Source organism: Bidens hawaiensis, unplaced genomic scaffold (assembly GCF_021521415.1).
Source record: "Bidens hawaiensis isolate Kalapana, Puna unplaced genomic scaffold, B.hawaiensis_p1.1 tig00055297_1, whole genome shotgun sequence".
In the NCBI taxonomy this organism is placed as follows: Eukaryota; Viridiplantae; Streptophyta; class Magnoliopsida; order Asterales; family Asteraceae; genus Bidens; species Bidens hawaiensis.
In genome coordinates, this window is record NW_027499996.1 from 80 (window position 1) to 14,510 (window position 14,431).

The 14,431-nt window shown below is 29.6% G+C and overlaps 1 pseudogene across 1 annotated transcript; it reads right to left on the minus strand.

The window, feature by feature from the left end:
* Window positions 1-875: 875 nt before the first annotated feature.
* On the minus strand, window positions 876-4,791 carry LOC143601056 (protein RICE SALT SENSITIVE 3-like; annotated as a pseudogene). Its single transcript, XR_013147588.1, has 7 exons — window positions 4,525-4,791; window positions 4,382-4,435; window positions 4,058-4,225; window positions 3,822-3,927; window positions 3,160-3,201; window positions 2,785-2,841; window positions 876-1,449 (listed from the first exon to the last, which is right to left on the minus strand). The product of XR_013147588.1 is annotated as a protein RICE SALT SENSITIVE 3-like (transcript).
* Window positions 4,792-14,431: the final 9,640 nt, after the last annotated feature.

Sequence of the window (14,431 nt, forward strand, 5' to 3'; positions counted from 1 at the left end):
GAAGAAAATGGCGGGGCCAAAGAGAGAAACCGGGCAATGGAGATTGGAGGTGGGGGCAGTTTGACGATATCCACTACGGGTGGTCTAATGTACTTATTTTTCTATTTGCCCCAAATTACCCCTATTATTTAATCTTGCCAGTTTTTCAAGTCAATTTGTACTTTTAAATATATAAAATTTTAAAATTGTCATTCCACACACACACATATATATAGCTAGTTTTAAGTAAAGAATTGCATAAAGCGTTTGTATATTTTGTTTTAACCATGATACATAAGCGGCGGTTATGTAGCTGCCCCCCACTCTTTTTCTAACTCCAGACACATTTAACGATGAAAGGGTATTTGTCTTTTTCAAAAAATTGATGGCAATTGTTGTCATTAGGCATGTTTTTGGCTTTGCTTTTTCATAAGAGCGATGGCAAGAGTATGTAACAAGTGCAAAATCCTAAAATATGAACAAACTTATAAAAATTAAATGGTTTTCATATTATAAATTTGGATTGTAATTAATACTGATATGAACACTTAATGAGTATTCATATCAGGTAAGTGCCCGAGTTAGGACAAGAAAGAACATTCGATGATGACACTCTTCTTAAACATTTAAAGGAAGAAGTTGACGCTTTTCATTAGCGATCATATCATTACACGTACAGAAACTTCGGTACAGTTTATTTTGTTTCGTTCGAACAAAAGAAATTAAAAAAAAAACGGGTAACTTTATCAATACCCGGCCCGAACCTGACCCGTTGTCATCCCTACTTTAAAAGAGTTAATGATAACATAAACTAGCAAATGGAATTGAACTCAATTCCCATATATATGCATGATTTTTGTCATTTGGATAAAGTGAAAAACTAAAAAAAATCACTCAAGCAAAATTTATGATTATAAAAAGAAACACACTAATAGAATATGAATAAAACTAACACATACCATTAGATTCTAATTATCAACTTTATTAATTACTAAGTAACTATCTAGTACCTATTATTGGTCATGCAACTGCTTACATTTAAATCATGATGTTGATAATGTTGATGGTGATGTCCATAAGATGACATAGAGCTACTACACTCTCCCCACATCCTTAATCTCCTCGTCTTCCTCCTCCCCCGCCTCCTTTTCTGGTGACACCGTCACAAAATGTGACGGTGTAGCCTCACAATATGGTGGAGCCAGTACTGATGAAGACATCGGCACCACTGATGGGAGTTTAGATAGGAGAGCCTCAAGGCTAGTCATTGATGGAGTTATGTTTGTCGGTTGAATGTAATCGTTGCCACTTATGCCGGCGTGGAAAGGCCATGCTTCGGGCATGTTGCACCCTTCGGGTTTATAGGGATACAATGAGGATGATGGGTGTGGTAATAGTACCCCCCGGGATGCTCTCTATGTAGCTCAATTTCTTTCTTAGCATCACCACATAGTTCAAATCTTCAATCACCTTTTAGTAGTGACAAAAAGAAATATGAATAACATTTATACACGTCAGCAATAAAAATGCAAGAAAAGAATATATTAAGGTATGCATTGCTATAATGACTATCGCCGACGTTATACAATATATCGTATGCCGCTAATCTATTGGTGATATTGACACGAAATGGTCAACTAGTAATATATGCATGGGTGATCTAGTAGAATATAAAGAGAAAACTTTGAGTGATAAATAACGAGAATTAAAAGTTCGAAACTAATATGTTCGGTTTTACAAATAGTGTATGGAATCAAAATTTTGTTATTTGGAGTAATTTTTATACAATTTTTACAGATCCATTGGCGTGACGAAGCTTTCATTGGATATGTCGTATTAATTAACTATTGGTGATCCGTCAATGAATACTGTATTCACATAGTTTCACTACGGACCACCGATAGAACCTACACCTTCACCATGGATATAACCAAAATTATTTATCCCTTAATGAAACTTCTCAAATGTGTGGATTGTAACTTCAAAGATGCAAGGTATAGAAAATATTGACATTTTTCATGACTTTTTGTTGTGCATATTGCAAGGTTATTTTTGTAAATTCATCAAAGTTTTCTAGTAATATAATACATGTAATAAATTGGAAAGTAAAATTTAACATAGCATAAATGCACTGTTGTTCTGTAAAAAGTTAACAAGTTGTTATTACTGCCTGTTTTAGTAACTACTATTTCATGAAAGTATTATGCATGCTTATCAATATCATATTATATATAACTACATTTATTATATGTTATGACGACACATGTGTTGATGATGTTTCAACAATAACTGTGAATTGACGTACGTAGGATACATCAATCATCTTCAAGTGTCCATAAATGTATCATGTTTTTAAACATTCATGTCTTACATATTGCAACTCAAAAACAACCTTTCATATTTTTGGTTCATATATTTATTTAAAGTCTTTTAGGGTTTTTATGAACACTTGTGAAAATTGGATTTGATTAATATCTTTTCATTTTGTAGATGTCACACACGCACATATATATAGAATTAGTATATTTGTTCCGCCTAAAATGACAATGGGTTTGGGTTATGAACTTATATAATCTATAATCTGTTGATCAAGTCGATTCTATGATTGTAAGTTCATTTCATATCGGACCAGACCGAATAGGGCTATATACATTCTGAGCGTATTTAAATAGATAGTACTATGTTTACATATGAATCGCTACGTCGTTACATTCCATTTAGAATTAGGAATACGCGTAATCGGACATGCTTTATATATATATATATATATATATATAGAGAGAGAGAGAGAGAGAGAGAAGCAACCTTATTAATGGATCCTAGTTGAATTACACCTTCTCTAACAGCAACCAAAGCAATAGTCTGAAAATAAACATTAAAGTTATATACATATAAATTAAATTAACGTGCTAACTGTGCAAATCAACTAGTGTAATTAGAACACCCGTAGTGGTCAATACACTAATATAAGTAAATAGACCAAGTAGTGTAACTAACATGACTACGCATAGTCTTATATATATAACATTGTGTAATTAAATTACTATGTAATTACAAAATTACATTACTTGTATATATATAATTAAACTATTTGGTTCGCATGTTTAGTACAATTTTTTAGTTTGTACGTTAACTTTCCCTTGTATGTGTGTGTGTGTTGTACATTATGAATACTTTTACCTTTATACCAGCTTGAAACTGAGCCTCCCATGTCCTAGGATGCTGTTATACATTCAAGCAAATAATTCAGAAGTACCCATAAATGTTAATGATGTTAAATGTAATCATTTTAAAACCCTAGCTAGAAAAATTTGGTCATTAGTTTTCTATTTTAATGAATTTAGTTATTTATTAACACCTTGATAATGTGTAATCAAAAATTAGAGGTGGGTTCATAATTTTTTTTTATAAATTTATAACTTCCTGTAATGCAAAAATATGTTTATGAATGTTTAAGCATTATTAGAAAATATGTCACAATGATTTATTGTGACTAATTTGTTAAGCAATCAAACTCTTGAAATTCAACATAGTTAAAATACTAGTAACACCCTAGGCAGGTTGTGTATACAATTAAATTGGTCGGGCGAGGTAATTCGAAGATGGATGATAATATCTAGAGAAAAAAAAACAACGAAGATATGAGCTTTTGTGGGCAAAAACGGATAATATTGGTTGATATAAGGTAACCTATGTACAAAACTATTTAGTTACAAATCATCTGAAGAGTGATTATTTTATCATAATCTTAATAATATGATGTATTAAAATAGTTTAGTGGGAACAACTTAATGGTTATTATTCAAAAAAATTTAGGTGGAATAATATAAATATAAACTTACTGAGTCTGCTGAGTTATTCCAAGTGGTCAAAAAATTAATCTCTTGATCAGTTGGTTCTTTGAAAATCCATTTATGACTGTGATCTGCTGCTACCTTTCCAATTAACCTAAATATCAATTAACAACATTTAAATAACCCTTACTAGTTACCAATAGCATGCATTTAATTACTTACTTGATAAAATTGAAAACTAAGTATAAAATACATGAAAAGAAAGTAAATTAATCTAAAAATACCCTTCGCCGTAATTATAAATTTCATGAGACATCTTGAAGAAAAGCTCCGGTTGAAGGCCTTGGTTTTGTTGATATTCGTGGTTCGGATATGCTGGACAGTTGCCGGAACTTGTCTCTCCAGCTGTTGAGGCTGCAAAGTTACAAAAACCATCTTCCCATGCTAATATCCTATTAATTTTCTTAGAATGTTAAATATTAATTTATGATTGTAATAAAATTAAATAGTTAACTAAGAATGTTAACAAACTGATAATCATACAAATATATATCAAAATAGAAATATTAATTTATGATTGTAATATAAGATTAGATTAGTTAATGTACCAATTTCTTCTGTTGCCTCTTGACCTATCATATGCTCCACCTTGAGTATCCCATCTATAATTAATTAAGAAAAGATGAATGATTAATTTATTTGAACAAATAACAAATAAAAACTAAAATAAATAAATAAATATATTATTTACTTGGGAGGAGGGTAGTTTCTAGGTAAGATTCTCCAAAAAACAGCATAAACCCATTGTGAGTTTTCATGGTTGCAAAAGCTTCTTAATGTGTGTTGAAGAAGATGAGTTATAGTTGATTGACTTAGTTGCTCCTCCATTCTTCTTTCTCTCTCTAAAACACACACCAATACATATCTAACTTTTTTTTTTACTCTAGAAGAAGATAAATGAAACCAAATTAACACCCTTTTCTCCCTTTATATAATGTCTTTTAAAATCTCTCTCTCTCTCTCTATATATAAGTATATAACACCCTTTTCTCCCTTTATATAATGTCTTTTAAAATCTCTCTCTCTCTATATATATATATATATGTGTGTGTGTTTTCTCACACAAACATAATCTTTCTAGCCTATCTTAGTTCATTTATCTTTATAATGGTTAGCTTGATAATTGATAATACAATTTCCTTTTACATTATGGATAATATTAGGTAATTACGCACACACATATATATAGTAGGTGTGTATAAATATGTAAAGAGAAAAGGATAAATAAAAAGGATATATAGAAAAAATATATATATATATATATGTTTAATATTATATTTTAAATGTGGTTATATAGTACAAGTAGTTATGGATACTTCAAAGTCACATCAATGAAGTAACACTCTCTTAATTCTCTACTTAAATAATTTGTCTTTTCTATATTTATTAATTATTTATATATGTATTCAAGGGATGCTAGTTATAATCCAACTCTACACCATTTCAGATAGTCATTTGAGGATTCGTCAAACGATCGTTTGAAGGTTAGTGCATCAAATCATAGTCCCATGCTTTTAAAGGGTCGTTAGATGATTTGTCGCATAGAAGTTTGAAAATTAGAGCATCAAATCATACACACCCACTATTAACCAGTCACGTAAGGATTCAACAAGCAGTCGTGTGAGTTTGGAGGTAGCATGTTTTTTTGTTAGAAAAATATAAGAATTTTTACAGTTAGAATAGGATGACGGGTTAGCTTTTTTGAAAGTCTAAAACGAACCTTAGAGTTAAAGAGTCTATAAAAGCCTAGGTAATCCATAAGATACTAAATACAGTGAATAATATAATAATATTGAACAAAATGGAAAGTGACTAATTACATTCAAAAGAAAACACCACAAAATTGTATGTACCATAGAATAGTAACGATGATCGTTTTATTTACATGCTTCAATATTGCCATTCAAACGATCACCTTTTGAGCACATAAAGATCGGCACATGGATTAGAGAACGGGAATACTTCACCTTAAAGCACGTGAAGATGAGAGTGACAAACACCACGAACTACAATTTTCATATTGTCATTCGAGTACATTGATTACGTACCGTCAACAATAAATTTTTAAAAATATATACTCATATTTATCTATGGAAATAGATGTGAATTACACTATTTTGAGTACACAAAAAAAAATAGAAGTGATTAAAAGTTGTCTTCAAATCAAAATCTAGCAGTTGAAGACTGTTTTCAGTCACTTGTAATATTCTTGATTTTCTTTATAGATGAAGAATGAAAAATAGTAGAATGTGAGAGCTTGATGAAATGGACCAATCACAATGACCATAAAGTTATATTTGATTCACAATTATAACAAGTACTTTAGAGTTTTGACCATTCAATTCATCATTTATGTCACTCAGGTACACTTATTCTGTAAAAAGCTAGAATATATTTTTATCTAACTTATATCATAGAATTGTATTACATAATTGTAGTGTATAACTTAACTTTGTCATACTAAAACTCCCTAAAACTATTTTTAAAAAAATATGAAATAGTTTTAACTAATTTTAATAGTATAAAGGTCATAAGTTGTTATAACATTAAAAAGAATTTGTTAATTCTTTGTTAAATTGTTTTACATGTGTACAAGTCATTGTATTAAAAACGCGCGCCAAAATATCATGGGGTGATGATTAACGTTAGAGATAAAGTCTCAGGTTCGAAACCTGACTCAATGAGTTTTTTATAGTGGGTTTCTTTCTTGATGATGTTTTTTGGAGCGACAAATGGTCGGCATCCCGTCTTAGAAAGACTCACTCAGGTATTTGGAGTAGTTCCAAAAACTGTTAAAGAAAACATGGATAAATATAACACAAAAGAGTACTAGAACAAGAAATTTCATCTTTTCACTTGTATTTTGCATTGGCAACATTGTTTTTACTTCTTGGTTCAACATGCATAAAAATGGTATTGTGGTTTTATCTACTTTAAAAACATAAAAATATTTTCACTTTAAAATCACTTCTCCATTTGTAACACTTCAACTTATTTTTTTCTTCTATTATCCTCTCACTTTTAAACCTTGCTTTGTGCTTCTTCACATTAAATGGTTCTTTCATAAAACTTGTAATTTTGTTATAATTTAAATGTATTATTTTTAGCTGACCTCTACTCAAACTATATAAATTTGTGTGCTTTCAAACATATTATAATTTATGTATGTGTAAAGTGATAAGGAGACAAGAAAGGAGGCAAATATCTCAGTATCTAACACTTCATCTCCAAAGATTCCAGCATAATCCTCTCATGCTTAAGATTATGTTTTTTTTTTCCTTTTATATTAATTCTAGTCATATAATAATATTTTGGAATGTCTGAAATTGTATTAAATTATTGCCTTCTTCAACTTTATTTAAATCTTAATATAATATTGATATGTAGATATGTGGGTTCTTCTAATTAAAATCCAAATATATAAAATTCAGTGACTTCTTGGAGTGCTAAAATCACAACCCCTATAAACATAAGTGATTGGTTTGTTCCTAATTGTTTATTATTTTCTAATATACCAAATATTGTTCAATGTCCAACATAAGTGGTATGCCTGCAACTCTTGGCACCTTCTAAAATCATAAGAACACATAAATAAACACACATAGTATATAGATAGCTTGATATATATTTAGTAGATATTTTTATAACATAATATCTATGCGATCGTTATCGCCGATATATCAGTGATATATCGGTTATCGGTCTCTTGGCGATATATAAATCAAACTATCGGTTCAGAATATTGGTACCGATAATATCGACGATACTGGCCGGTATTTGACTAATATTTGACAGGTGATCACCGATATTCCTGATATCAGTGTTTTAAATCTTAATTATCAAATTTTAGTGTTCAATATTGGTGTTCTAAGTCTTAATCAATTCTTACTTGATATGATTGTTAGTGTTTTGCAATTTGCAAAATGTTAATTTGTTATTAACAGGATACTATACTGAATTATTAGTGTTAATTGTTATATATATGAATTTTACATGATCTTAAAATTACCAATACCCCACCGATATCTCACTACGATAACCGATATCTCAGATATCGGTCCTTTACCGATATCCGATATTTTTCCGCATTAACTGTTTAGCAGATACATATTTTATTAACAAGACGAAAGATTGTTGTAATTTTTTGTTGTAAGTTGGTTTGTTGTACGTTTTAGCTTTTAACATTTTACTAGTTTATTTAATAAAAGTTGTCGTTCTAAAAAAATTAAAAAATAAAACTTACTAGCATAAATTTACAAATGGCCGACCTAATTACCTTCTTTAAATGATTGTAGAAGAAATTAAATTCTAAGCTTCCTATATGTGGTTTCAAGAACAAAGACAATAGATATTAGTTGGGATAATTGGTATAAAAATTTATTTTGTGAGCAATCTATAAGTTATGCTCCTTGTTTATTTTCGTGACTAGCCAATTGCTAGTCCCTAGTTTATATAATACCGTCTTTAAAAAAAATTCTTACTATTTTCTCTTATCATAAGTAGGAATGTATCGGTCTTTATCTCCTTCAATACTTAATTTGTAAAGATATTGGGCTATGTCGTTGAAAACTTCTCATTCCGAGCTCTCCAAGCAGCATATCACATATTCACATGTATTTCTTTCTTAAAAATAATTTCGGGATTTTTGGATTCCGTTTGTAACCTATCGAAAGAATATACAAAGTTCTTTTTTCTTCTTCAACTTTATGGAATCCGCTATTAATTATCAATATATCGTCGATAATATTTAATCAGTGTCCATTTTTAGCAGTGAAAATCAATAGACTCGGAACCTATATCTTAAACTAGAAATTCTAAATCAGAACAGAACCGATACCATTCTAATTTAGCTAATGATATAAGGTGTACACACTTTTACTTTAGGTTGTACATGTGACAACATATATTTGTATTCATGTTCAATTGTTCATAGTGTTACACACCTTCAATGATACGAATATGGCCAAATATTTTAAGAATTGATTTGACTTTGATGTAATGTTGTTCAATCTCCACAATAAATATAATGGAACTTGACTAAATGTTTTATGCTTAAATGTTCTGCAAACTTGTGTATAAAAAATCTTGTGCTAGTTGTAACTTAAAATTTCAATCATAAGTCGCAAAAAAGTTCAGTAGCGGTATCACTTCAAAATTTTCCACACGCAACTTTGATGGGCAACAAAGTTTGATAGTAATTTCGGTCGCATGAGTCAGTCGTCAGTATTAAGTCGAAATTTTGTTTTCTATATTTACAAAAAATGATACTTGGTACGACCATCAAATCTGTCGTAAAAAACTCATTTGTGTATTAATGACGCCTACAAGTATGAGAGGGGGTTATTATTTCTTTACATATAAATCTATGTGTAACAAATATTTTTATTAGTAAAAAAACCTTATCCTAATGTAAAGGAAAACATGGGCATCATTTAATTATTTAGATGGCTTCGTTTTACTTCGAGTGTGACTATATTGATATAATATAGAGTTAATGCATTATGTATTTATATATTATAGTCATCAAAAGATGCATGCATTGGCATGAATGATTTAATAGATGTGTTCCTCCTTTCCAAAAATGGAAAATGATGGACGTTGCTAATAATAATAATAATAATAATAATAATAATAATAATAATAATAATAATAATAATAATAATAATAATTGTAATCTTTAAATTTTTTTTAATTATGTATATACTTATTTAGCGACAATTATTATATACTTCTAATTTCTAAACACTTGCATAATATCCCATTTACTTTACAAAATAAAAAAAAGGTTAGATCTCATTTCATATTTACTTGTTTAATTAAATACATATTTAATTAGATGAATATATACAATTGAGTTTTCATAATTTAATTACTTGGATAAAGGAAAAGCGTATATTTTGTAACTTTGTTAAGTAAATAAGTTATTATTATGTTTTGAGGGGTAGGTTTAAAGGTTTTAACTATTTTTTAGTGGTGTATATGATAAATGTCATTAACAAGTAATAAGTATTGGAATACATGCTCATATTAGGACTCACGGGTCTATTGGGTTAATTAGGGTTTACTATTAAATAAGTAAACACCGTAACTAACCCAATAAACTCGTGGGCCCTAACATGATCATGCATTCCAATAATAACACGTAATTTTCGTTTATAATAGGTAAAACCGTTTAATTTTTGTCTGTGGCATGCATGATTTGGCTTAAGTAACTTGCTCTTAAGCTCGTATAAATTAGCCATAATATTGTATTTTAATAGTTTGGTAATGTGACTTTATATTTTGGAAATTTTTATTAACATATTGTTTTAATGTTTTTATAGAATACATAGTTAAACAATAGTAGAACCTAGAAACAAAAGTCAACTCGTTAAGCACTTGAGCCATAAACTAGCTTGAGTTGGATGTAAGTCGAGTACAAGCTCATGTTTATGACCCTGTTGGAATTATCGTATTATCGTGTCAGATTATGTGACATTCGTCAATTTCGGGTCACTTTTGTTATGTAAACCCGACCCGTTTGTAACCCGAACATTTCAAATATATAAAATATTGGATCTTGTCATTTAAAATATATAAAATATATAAAATATTGTTTTTTTTATATTATGCATTGTTTGACCATTTAAACATACTCATTTTTATGCAAACCATAAAAGAATCTTTATACCCAACCCTTCACTCCTTCCCTATATATACACACCCATCTTCTTCATTTTACTCTTGCTACATCTCCAAAAAACTCTCTCAAACTCCATAGATTCAAGGTTGTTATTTCTTATGTATTTTTGAAGTTTTGACTTCTCATGTCAAACTAACTATAGTCTTTCATTATAACTTGTTCATCTAACATTACTAACTCTTGAATATGGTGGTACAACATATATATAATACACACCCCTTGTTTCCTTTATTTGTTACTTCACCGACTTTGGTTGGTTAAGTTTCGAATGTCATAAGGCAAGGCTTCATGGAGGACTTCGTGTTCTTGATATATATTTACACACACACAACTTATTATACATATCACTTATGACTAACTTCTAACCCTTTAGTTTGTTCATCTTATTTACAAGTTCCATGGTGTGGGTTTGTATAAGACTAACCTCGGTTTAACCGAAACTAGTCCAAACCGGAAACCGAACTTTTGTTTACTAGTTTTGTTAAAATAGTTGTTTAAACATGTTTATTGCTAGATTTGAGTTTCAAAAATCATTTTTACAAGTTCTTTGATATTAAGCATATGGAATCCATCTATGAACTCGTTGGGAGATGGAAACCGAACTAAACCGAAACTTTTGCTTAAAAGACTTGTAGTTAACTTTTTTTGTTGTAAAATTTAAGTTTTCTTCATTTATAAACCAATATACAAGTTCTATGATATTTGGGCATGTAGAAACCATCTATGAACTATTTGTGAGATGGAGACCGAACTATACCGATTTTTACTCGCTTAAGACACACAAGTGTGTTTTTAGTTATCAAGACTTGTATATTTCTTAAAAAAAAATAGTTTACAAACTGATTTTAATTATTTTTCTTAAGTACTTGGAATAGTTGGATCCAACTTGATCTCATAACATAGTTTGGACCGACAAAACCGAACACTCGCTTAACGTGCGTTGTTAGTTCTAAACAATAGATCTACGTACTTGGTTAAGTGTTAGTATGTTTTAATGAGTTATCTCATAACAATTAATATTTTGGAAAGTTGACTTTGGGTTCAACCATTTGTCAAGACCCGAACCGACAACCCGAACACTCGTTAAAAACCCGTTTTAGTATCTTTAGCCTAATGGAACTTGCATTTTAGCTTTTTCCCCACCTTATTACTTAACATTGGTTAAGTTAATATTAAGGTTAGATACTTTAACCCGGTTTTAAGCAAACTTACATTTTTTAAAAGGGTTATTATTATAAATTCTTAAATAGTTACATTTTAAACCGTGAACTTTAATTGATTCGTTTTTGCAACAATTATTTTATTTAAAGATCTTCAAGACAACCTTTCTAAATCCAAGACTTTCTTTTATTTAGGCTTCATACGTTAAACTCGTCGTTCCGGCAAATCTCCAAATAATCAATCTTTCAAGTTTATTACTTGAACGTGAGTAACTTCATACCCCGTTTACTATCTTTAATTTTGTGGGTGACATTTCAACTTATCTAAACTAAATGTTTTATACTTGGGTCTTAAACCACAAACGTTGTTGTATACCTTACTTGAATAATTGCTCAATTTAGTGTTCTATGCTTATTTGACTATGTGTTTATCGCTTTTGGATGGTGGAACTATAAATCCTAGACCATTTGGCAACCCCTCATGGCAAGGTGTCGTTAACGTAATGCAATTAACGATAGCTATAAAATCCTAAACTATTTGGCAACCCCTTATAGTTGGGTGTCGCTAACTTGTTAGCGATAACTATTTATCCAAGTTTATAGCTATTATTTATGGTTTTGTATACTAGTTTTGTGGCTTTTCATACTATATATCTATTGTTCAAACTTACGAATTGCTCACCAACCTTTGTGTTGATAAACTTTATTTTATGAAATGTTACAGGTTTGCATCTAGGTTGATTATGGAGTTCGGTGACGAAAACGTCACAAATACCGTTAGGATATTAGCAAAACTGAACAATATTTGATTTGCTATATTTTGTTATATTTTGTTGTATTTGAGTTATGAATATTTGGTTATGTGACATTTTCGATGATGTGAAATGAAATGAGTTTGTTAAATATTGTCGTTTTAAATAGTGTCATGCGCTTATGAGCAATCGTTGCACCCCGGCATGTTCCGCCGCCTTTGGTCGGGGTGTGACAGATTAACTTACCGTATTGTCGAGTCAAGTCAATTGTCGTGTTATTACTGATTTAATCACGATTTAAACTTCTCACAACTCGAAAACAACCTACATGATAGTGGTGGGAGAATGCATATATATGGTCAAAAGTTCATAGCACCAATATAGTATTCATGAATCTAGTACATGATGATAAACACACTACCTTAATCCACTAGGATATTTTGATACCCTTTTGGACCCACTTATCGTTATCATGTTAGGCTTCCTTCCCATCATATTCTTCAATTTTTGGAGATTAATTATTTATTTTAGCTTTATATTAACTTTATATCCAGTAAGTACAAAAAAGAAGCGGATAATTAAGAAAATGAGGTAATGATTGTGCGTCTGAAAAGATACTTAGAATAATTATCCGATTATACACATGAAAGGCGTGTGATCTAATAAACATATAATTGACAAGTTCATAGATAACAATGCGAGTATGTTGATTAGAGACTTCTCTGATAGTTCACCCTCTTAAGACTCATGTTAACCATAAAATTGTAACTATAAAAAGTTTTTGGTTCTTTTTAGTAATATAATATATATATATATATAGGGCAAGGATATTGTACAATAATTGCTTAACGTATGATAGGTACGCGCTCAAAGGCAAAAACAAAAGGGCTCAAAGACAAAAATACTAAAACGCTTAAAACGCTCAGCCAGAAACCTAAAACGCTTAAAAACGGTTTTCGTGAAGAAAAGTAAAAAATTGATCGATTAACGATCCAAAACTATTAATTTCTGTGAACCAATGATTAATTGGATATGTATTGACGATCTCGAGATCTTGTGATGTGATTTCGTGGATCGATTTCATTAATACAAGTATTCTTGTATCTAATGTATGTTAAGCAATTATTGTATTCTATCTTCTCTCTCTCTCTCTCTCTCTATATATATATATATATAAGTTAGAATTGATGTCAAAAGAATAATATACGCGTGACATGATGACTTTATAAGTTAAGGTCGAGTTTAAATTTTACACTATACAATATTTTTTGAAATAAAGTATTAATTTTATATCCAGTGAAGCAAAAAGAGAGAAAATTAAGAAAACATGTAAAACGTACTTTATTATACGCTGCAATGTGTTGATTAAGATACTTGTGATAGTTCATCCTAAGACTCGTTTTTAACCATATAATTGTAACTATACACAAATTTTAGATTCTTTTTAATAATAATAATAATAATATAAATTTTATTCTATACAATATTTAATTTAAATAAAATAAAAAATAAAAATAAGGGAATATAAAAGTACTCAAAAGAAGTTATACATGTGAAGATGGTTACATGTGTTGTACATTGGTACAAATGATTAATGTAAGGAAGCTTCTGATGCTAGCTTTTTGTGTGTCGTACAATAAGTCATGATTAATAGTCAAACTTTGGCTAAACAAATTTTCAACCATTTTTTTTATCATCATGGTATTATGAGAAGAGAATGGGCCTACCAAGGACAACCCATAAAATAACCAATCAAAAGTTTAAAAGGTTAAAAAATATTATATATTTTTTCATCCTTTTATTGACTATTTTATAAAAGACCATTAATGACTCTATCCAAGTCACTATTTTGTAACCATTTATATCTAGTTTCTAAGTATAAGTTTTATATATGAAATGATCATCACAATGTATTTTTGTTTAATTATATCAAATGATAAATGATAAATTATCCAAGTATTTATCACACTTCTCGTAGTTCTCTACATAAAAAATTGATATTAT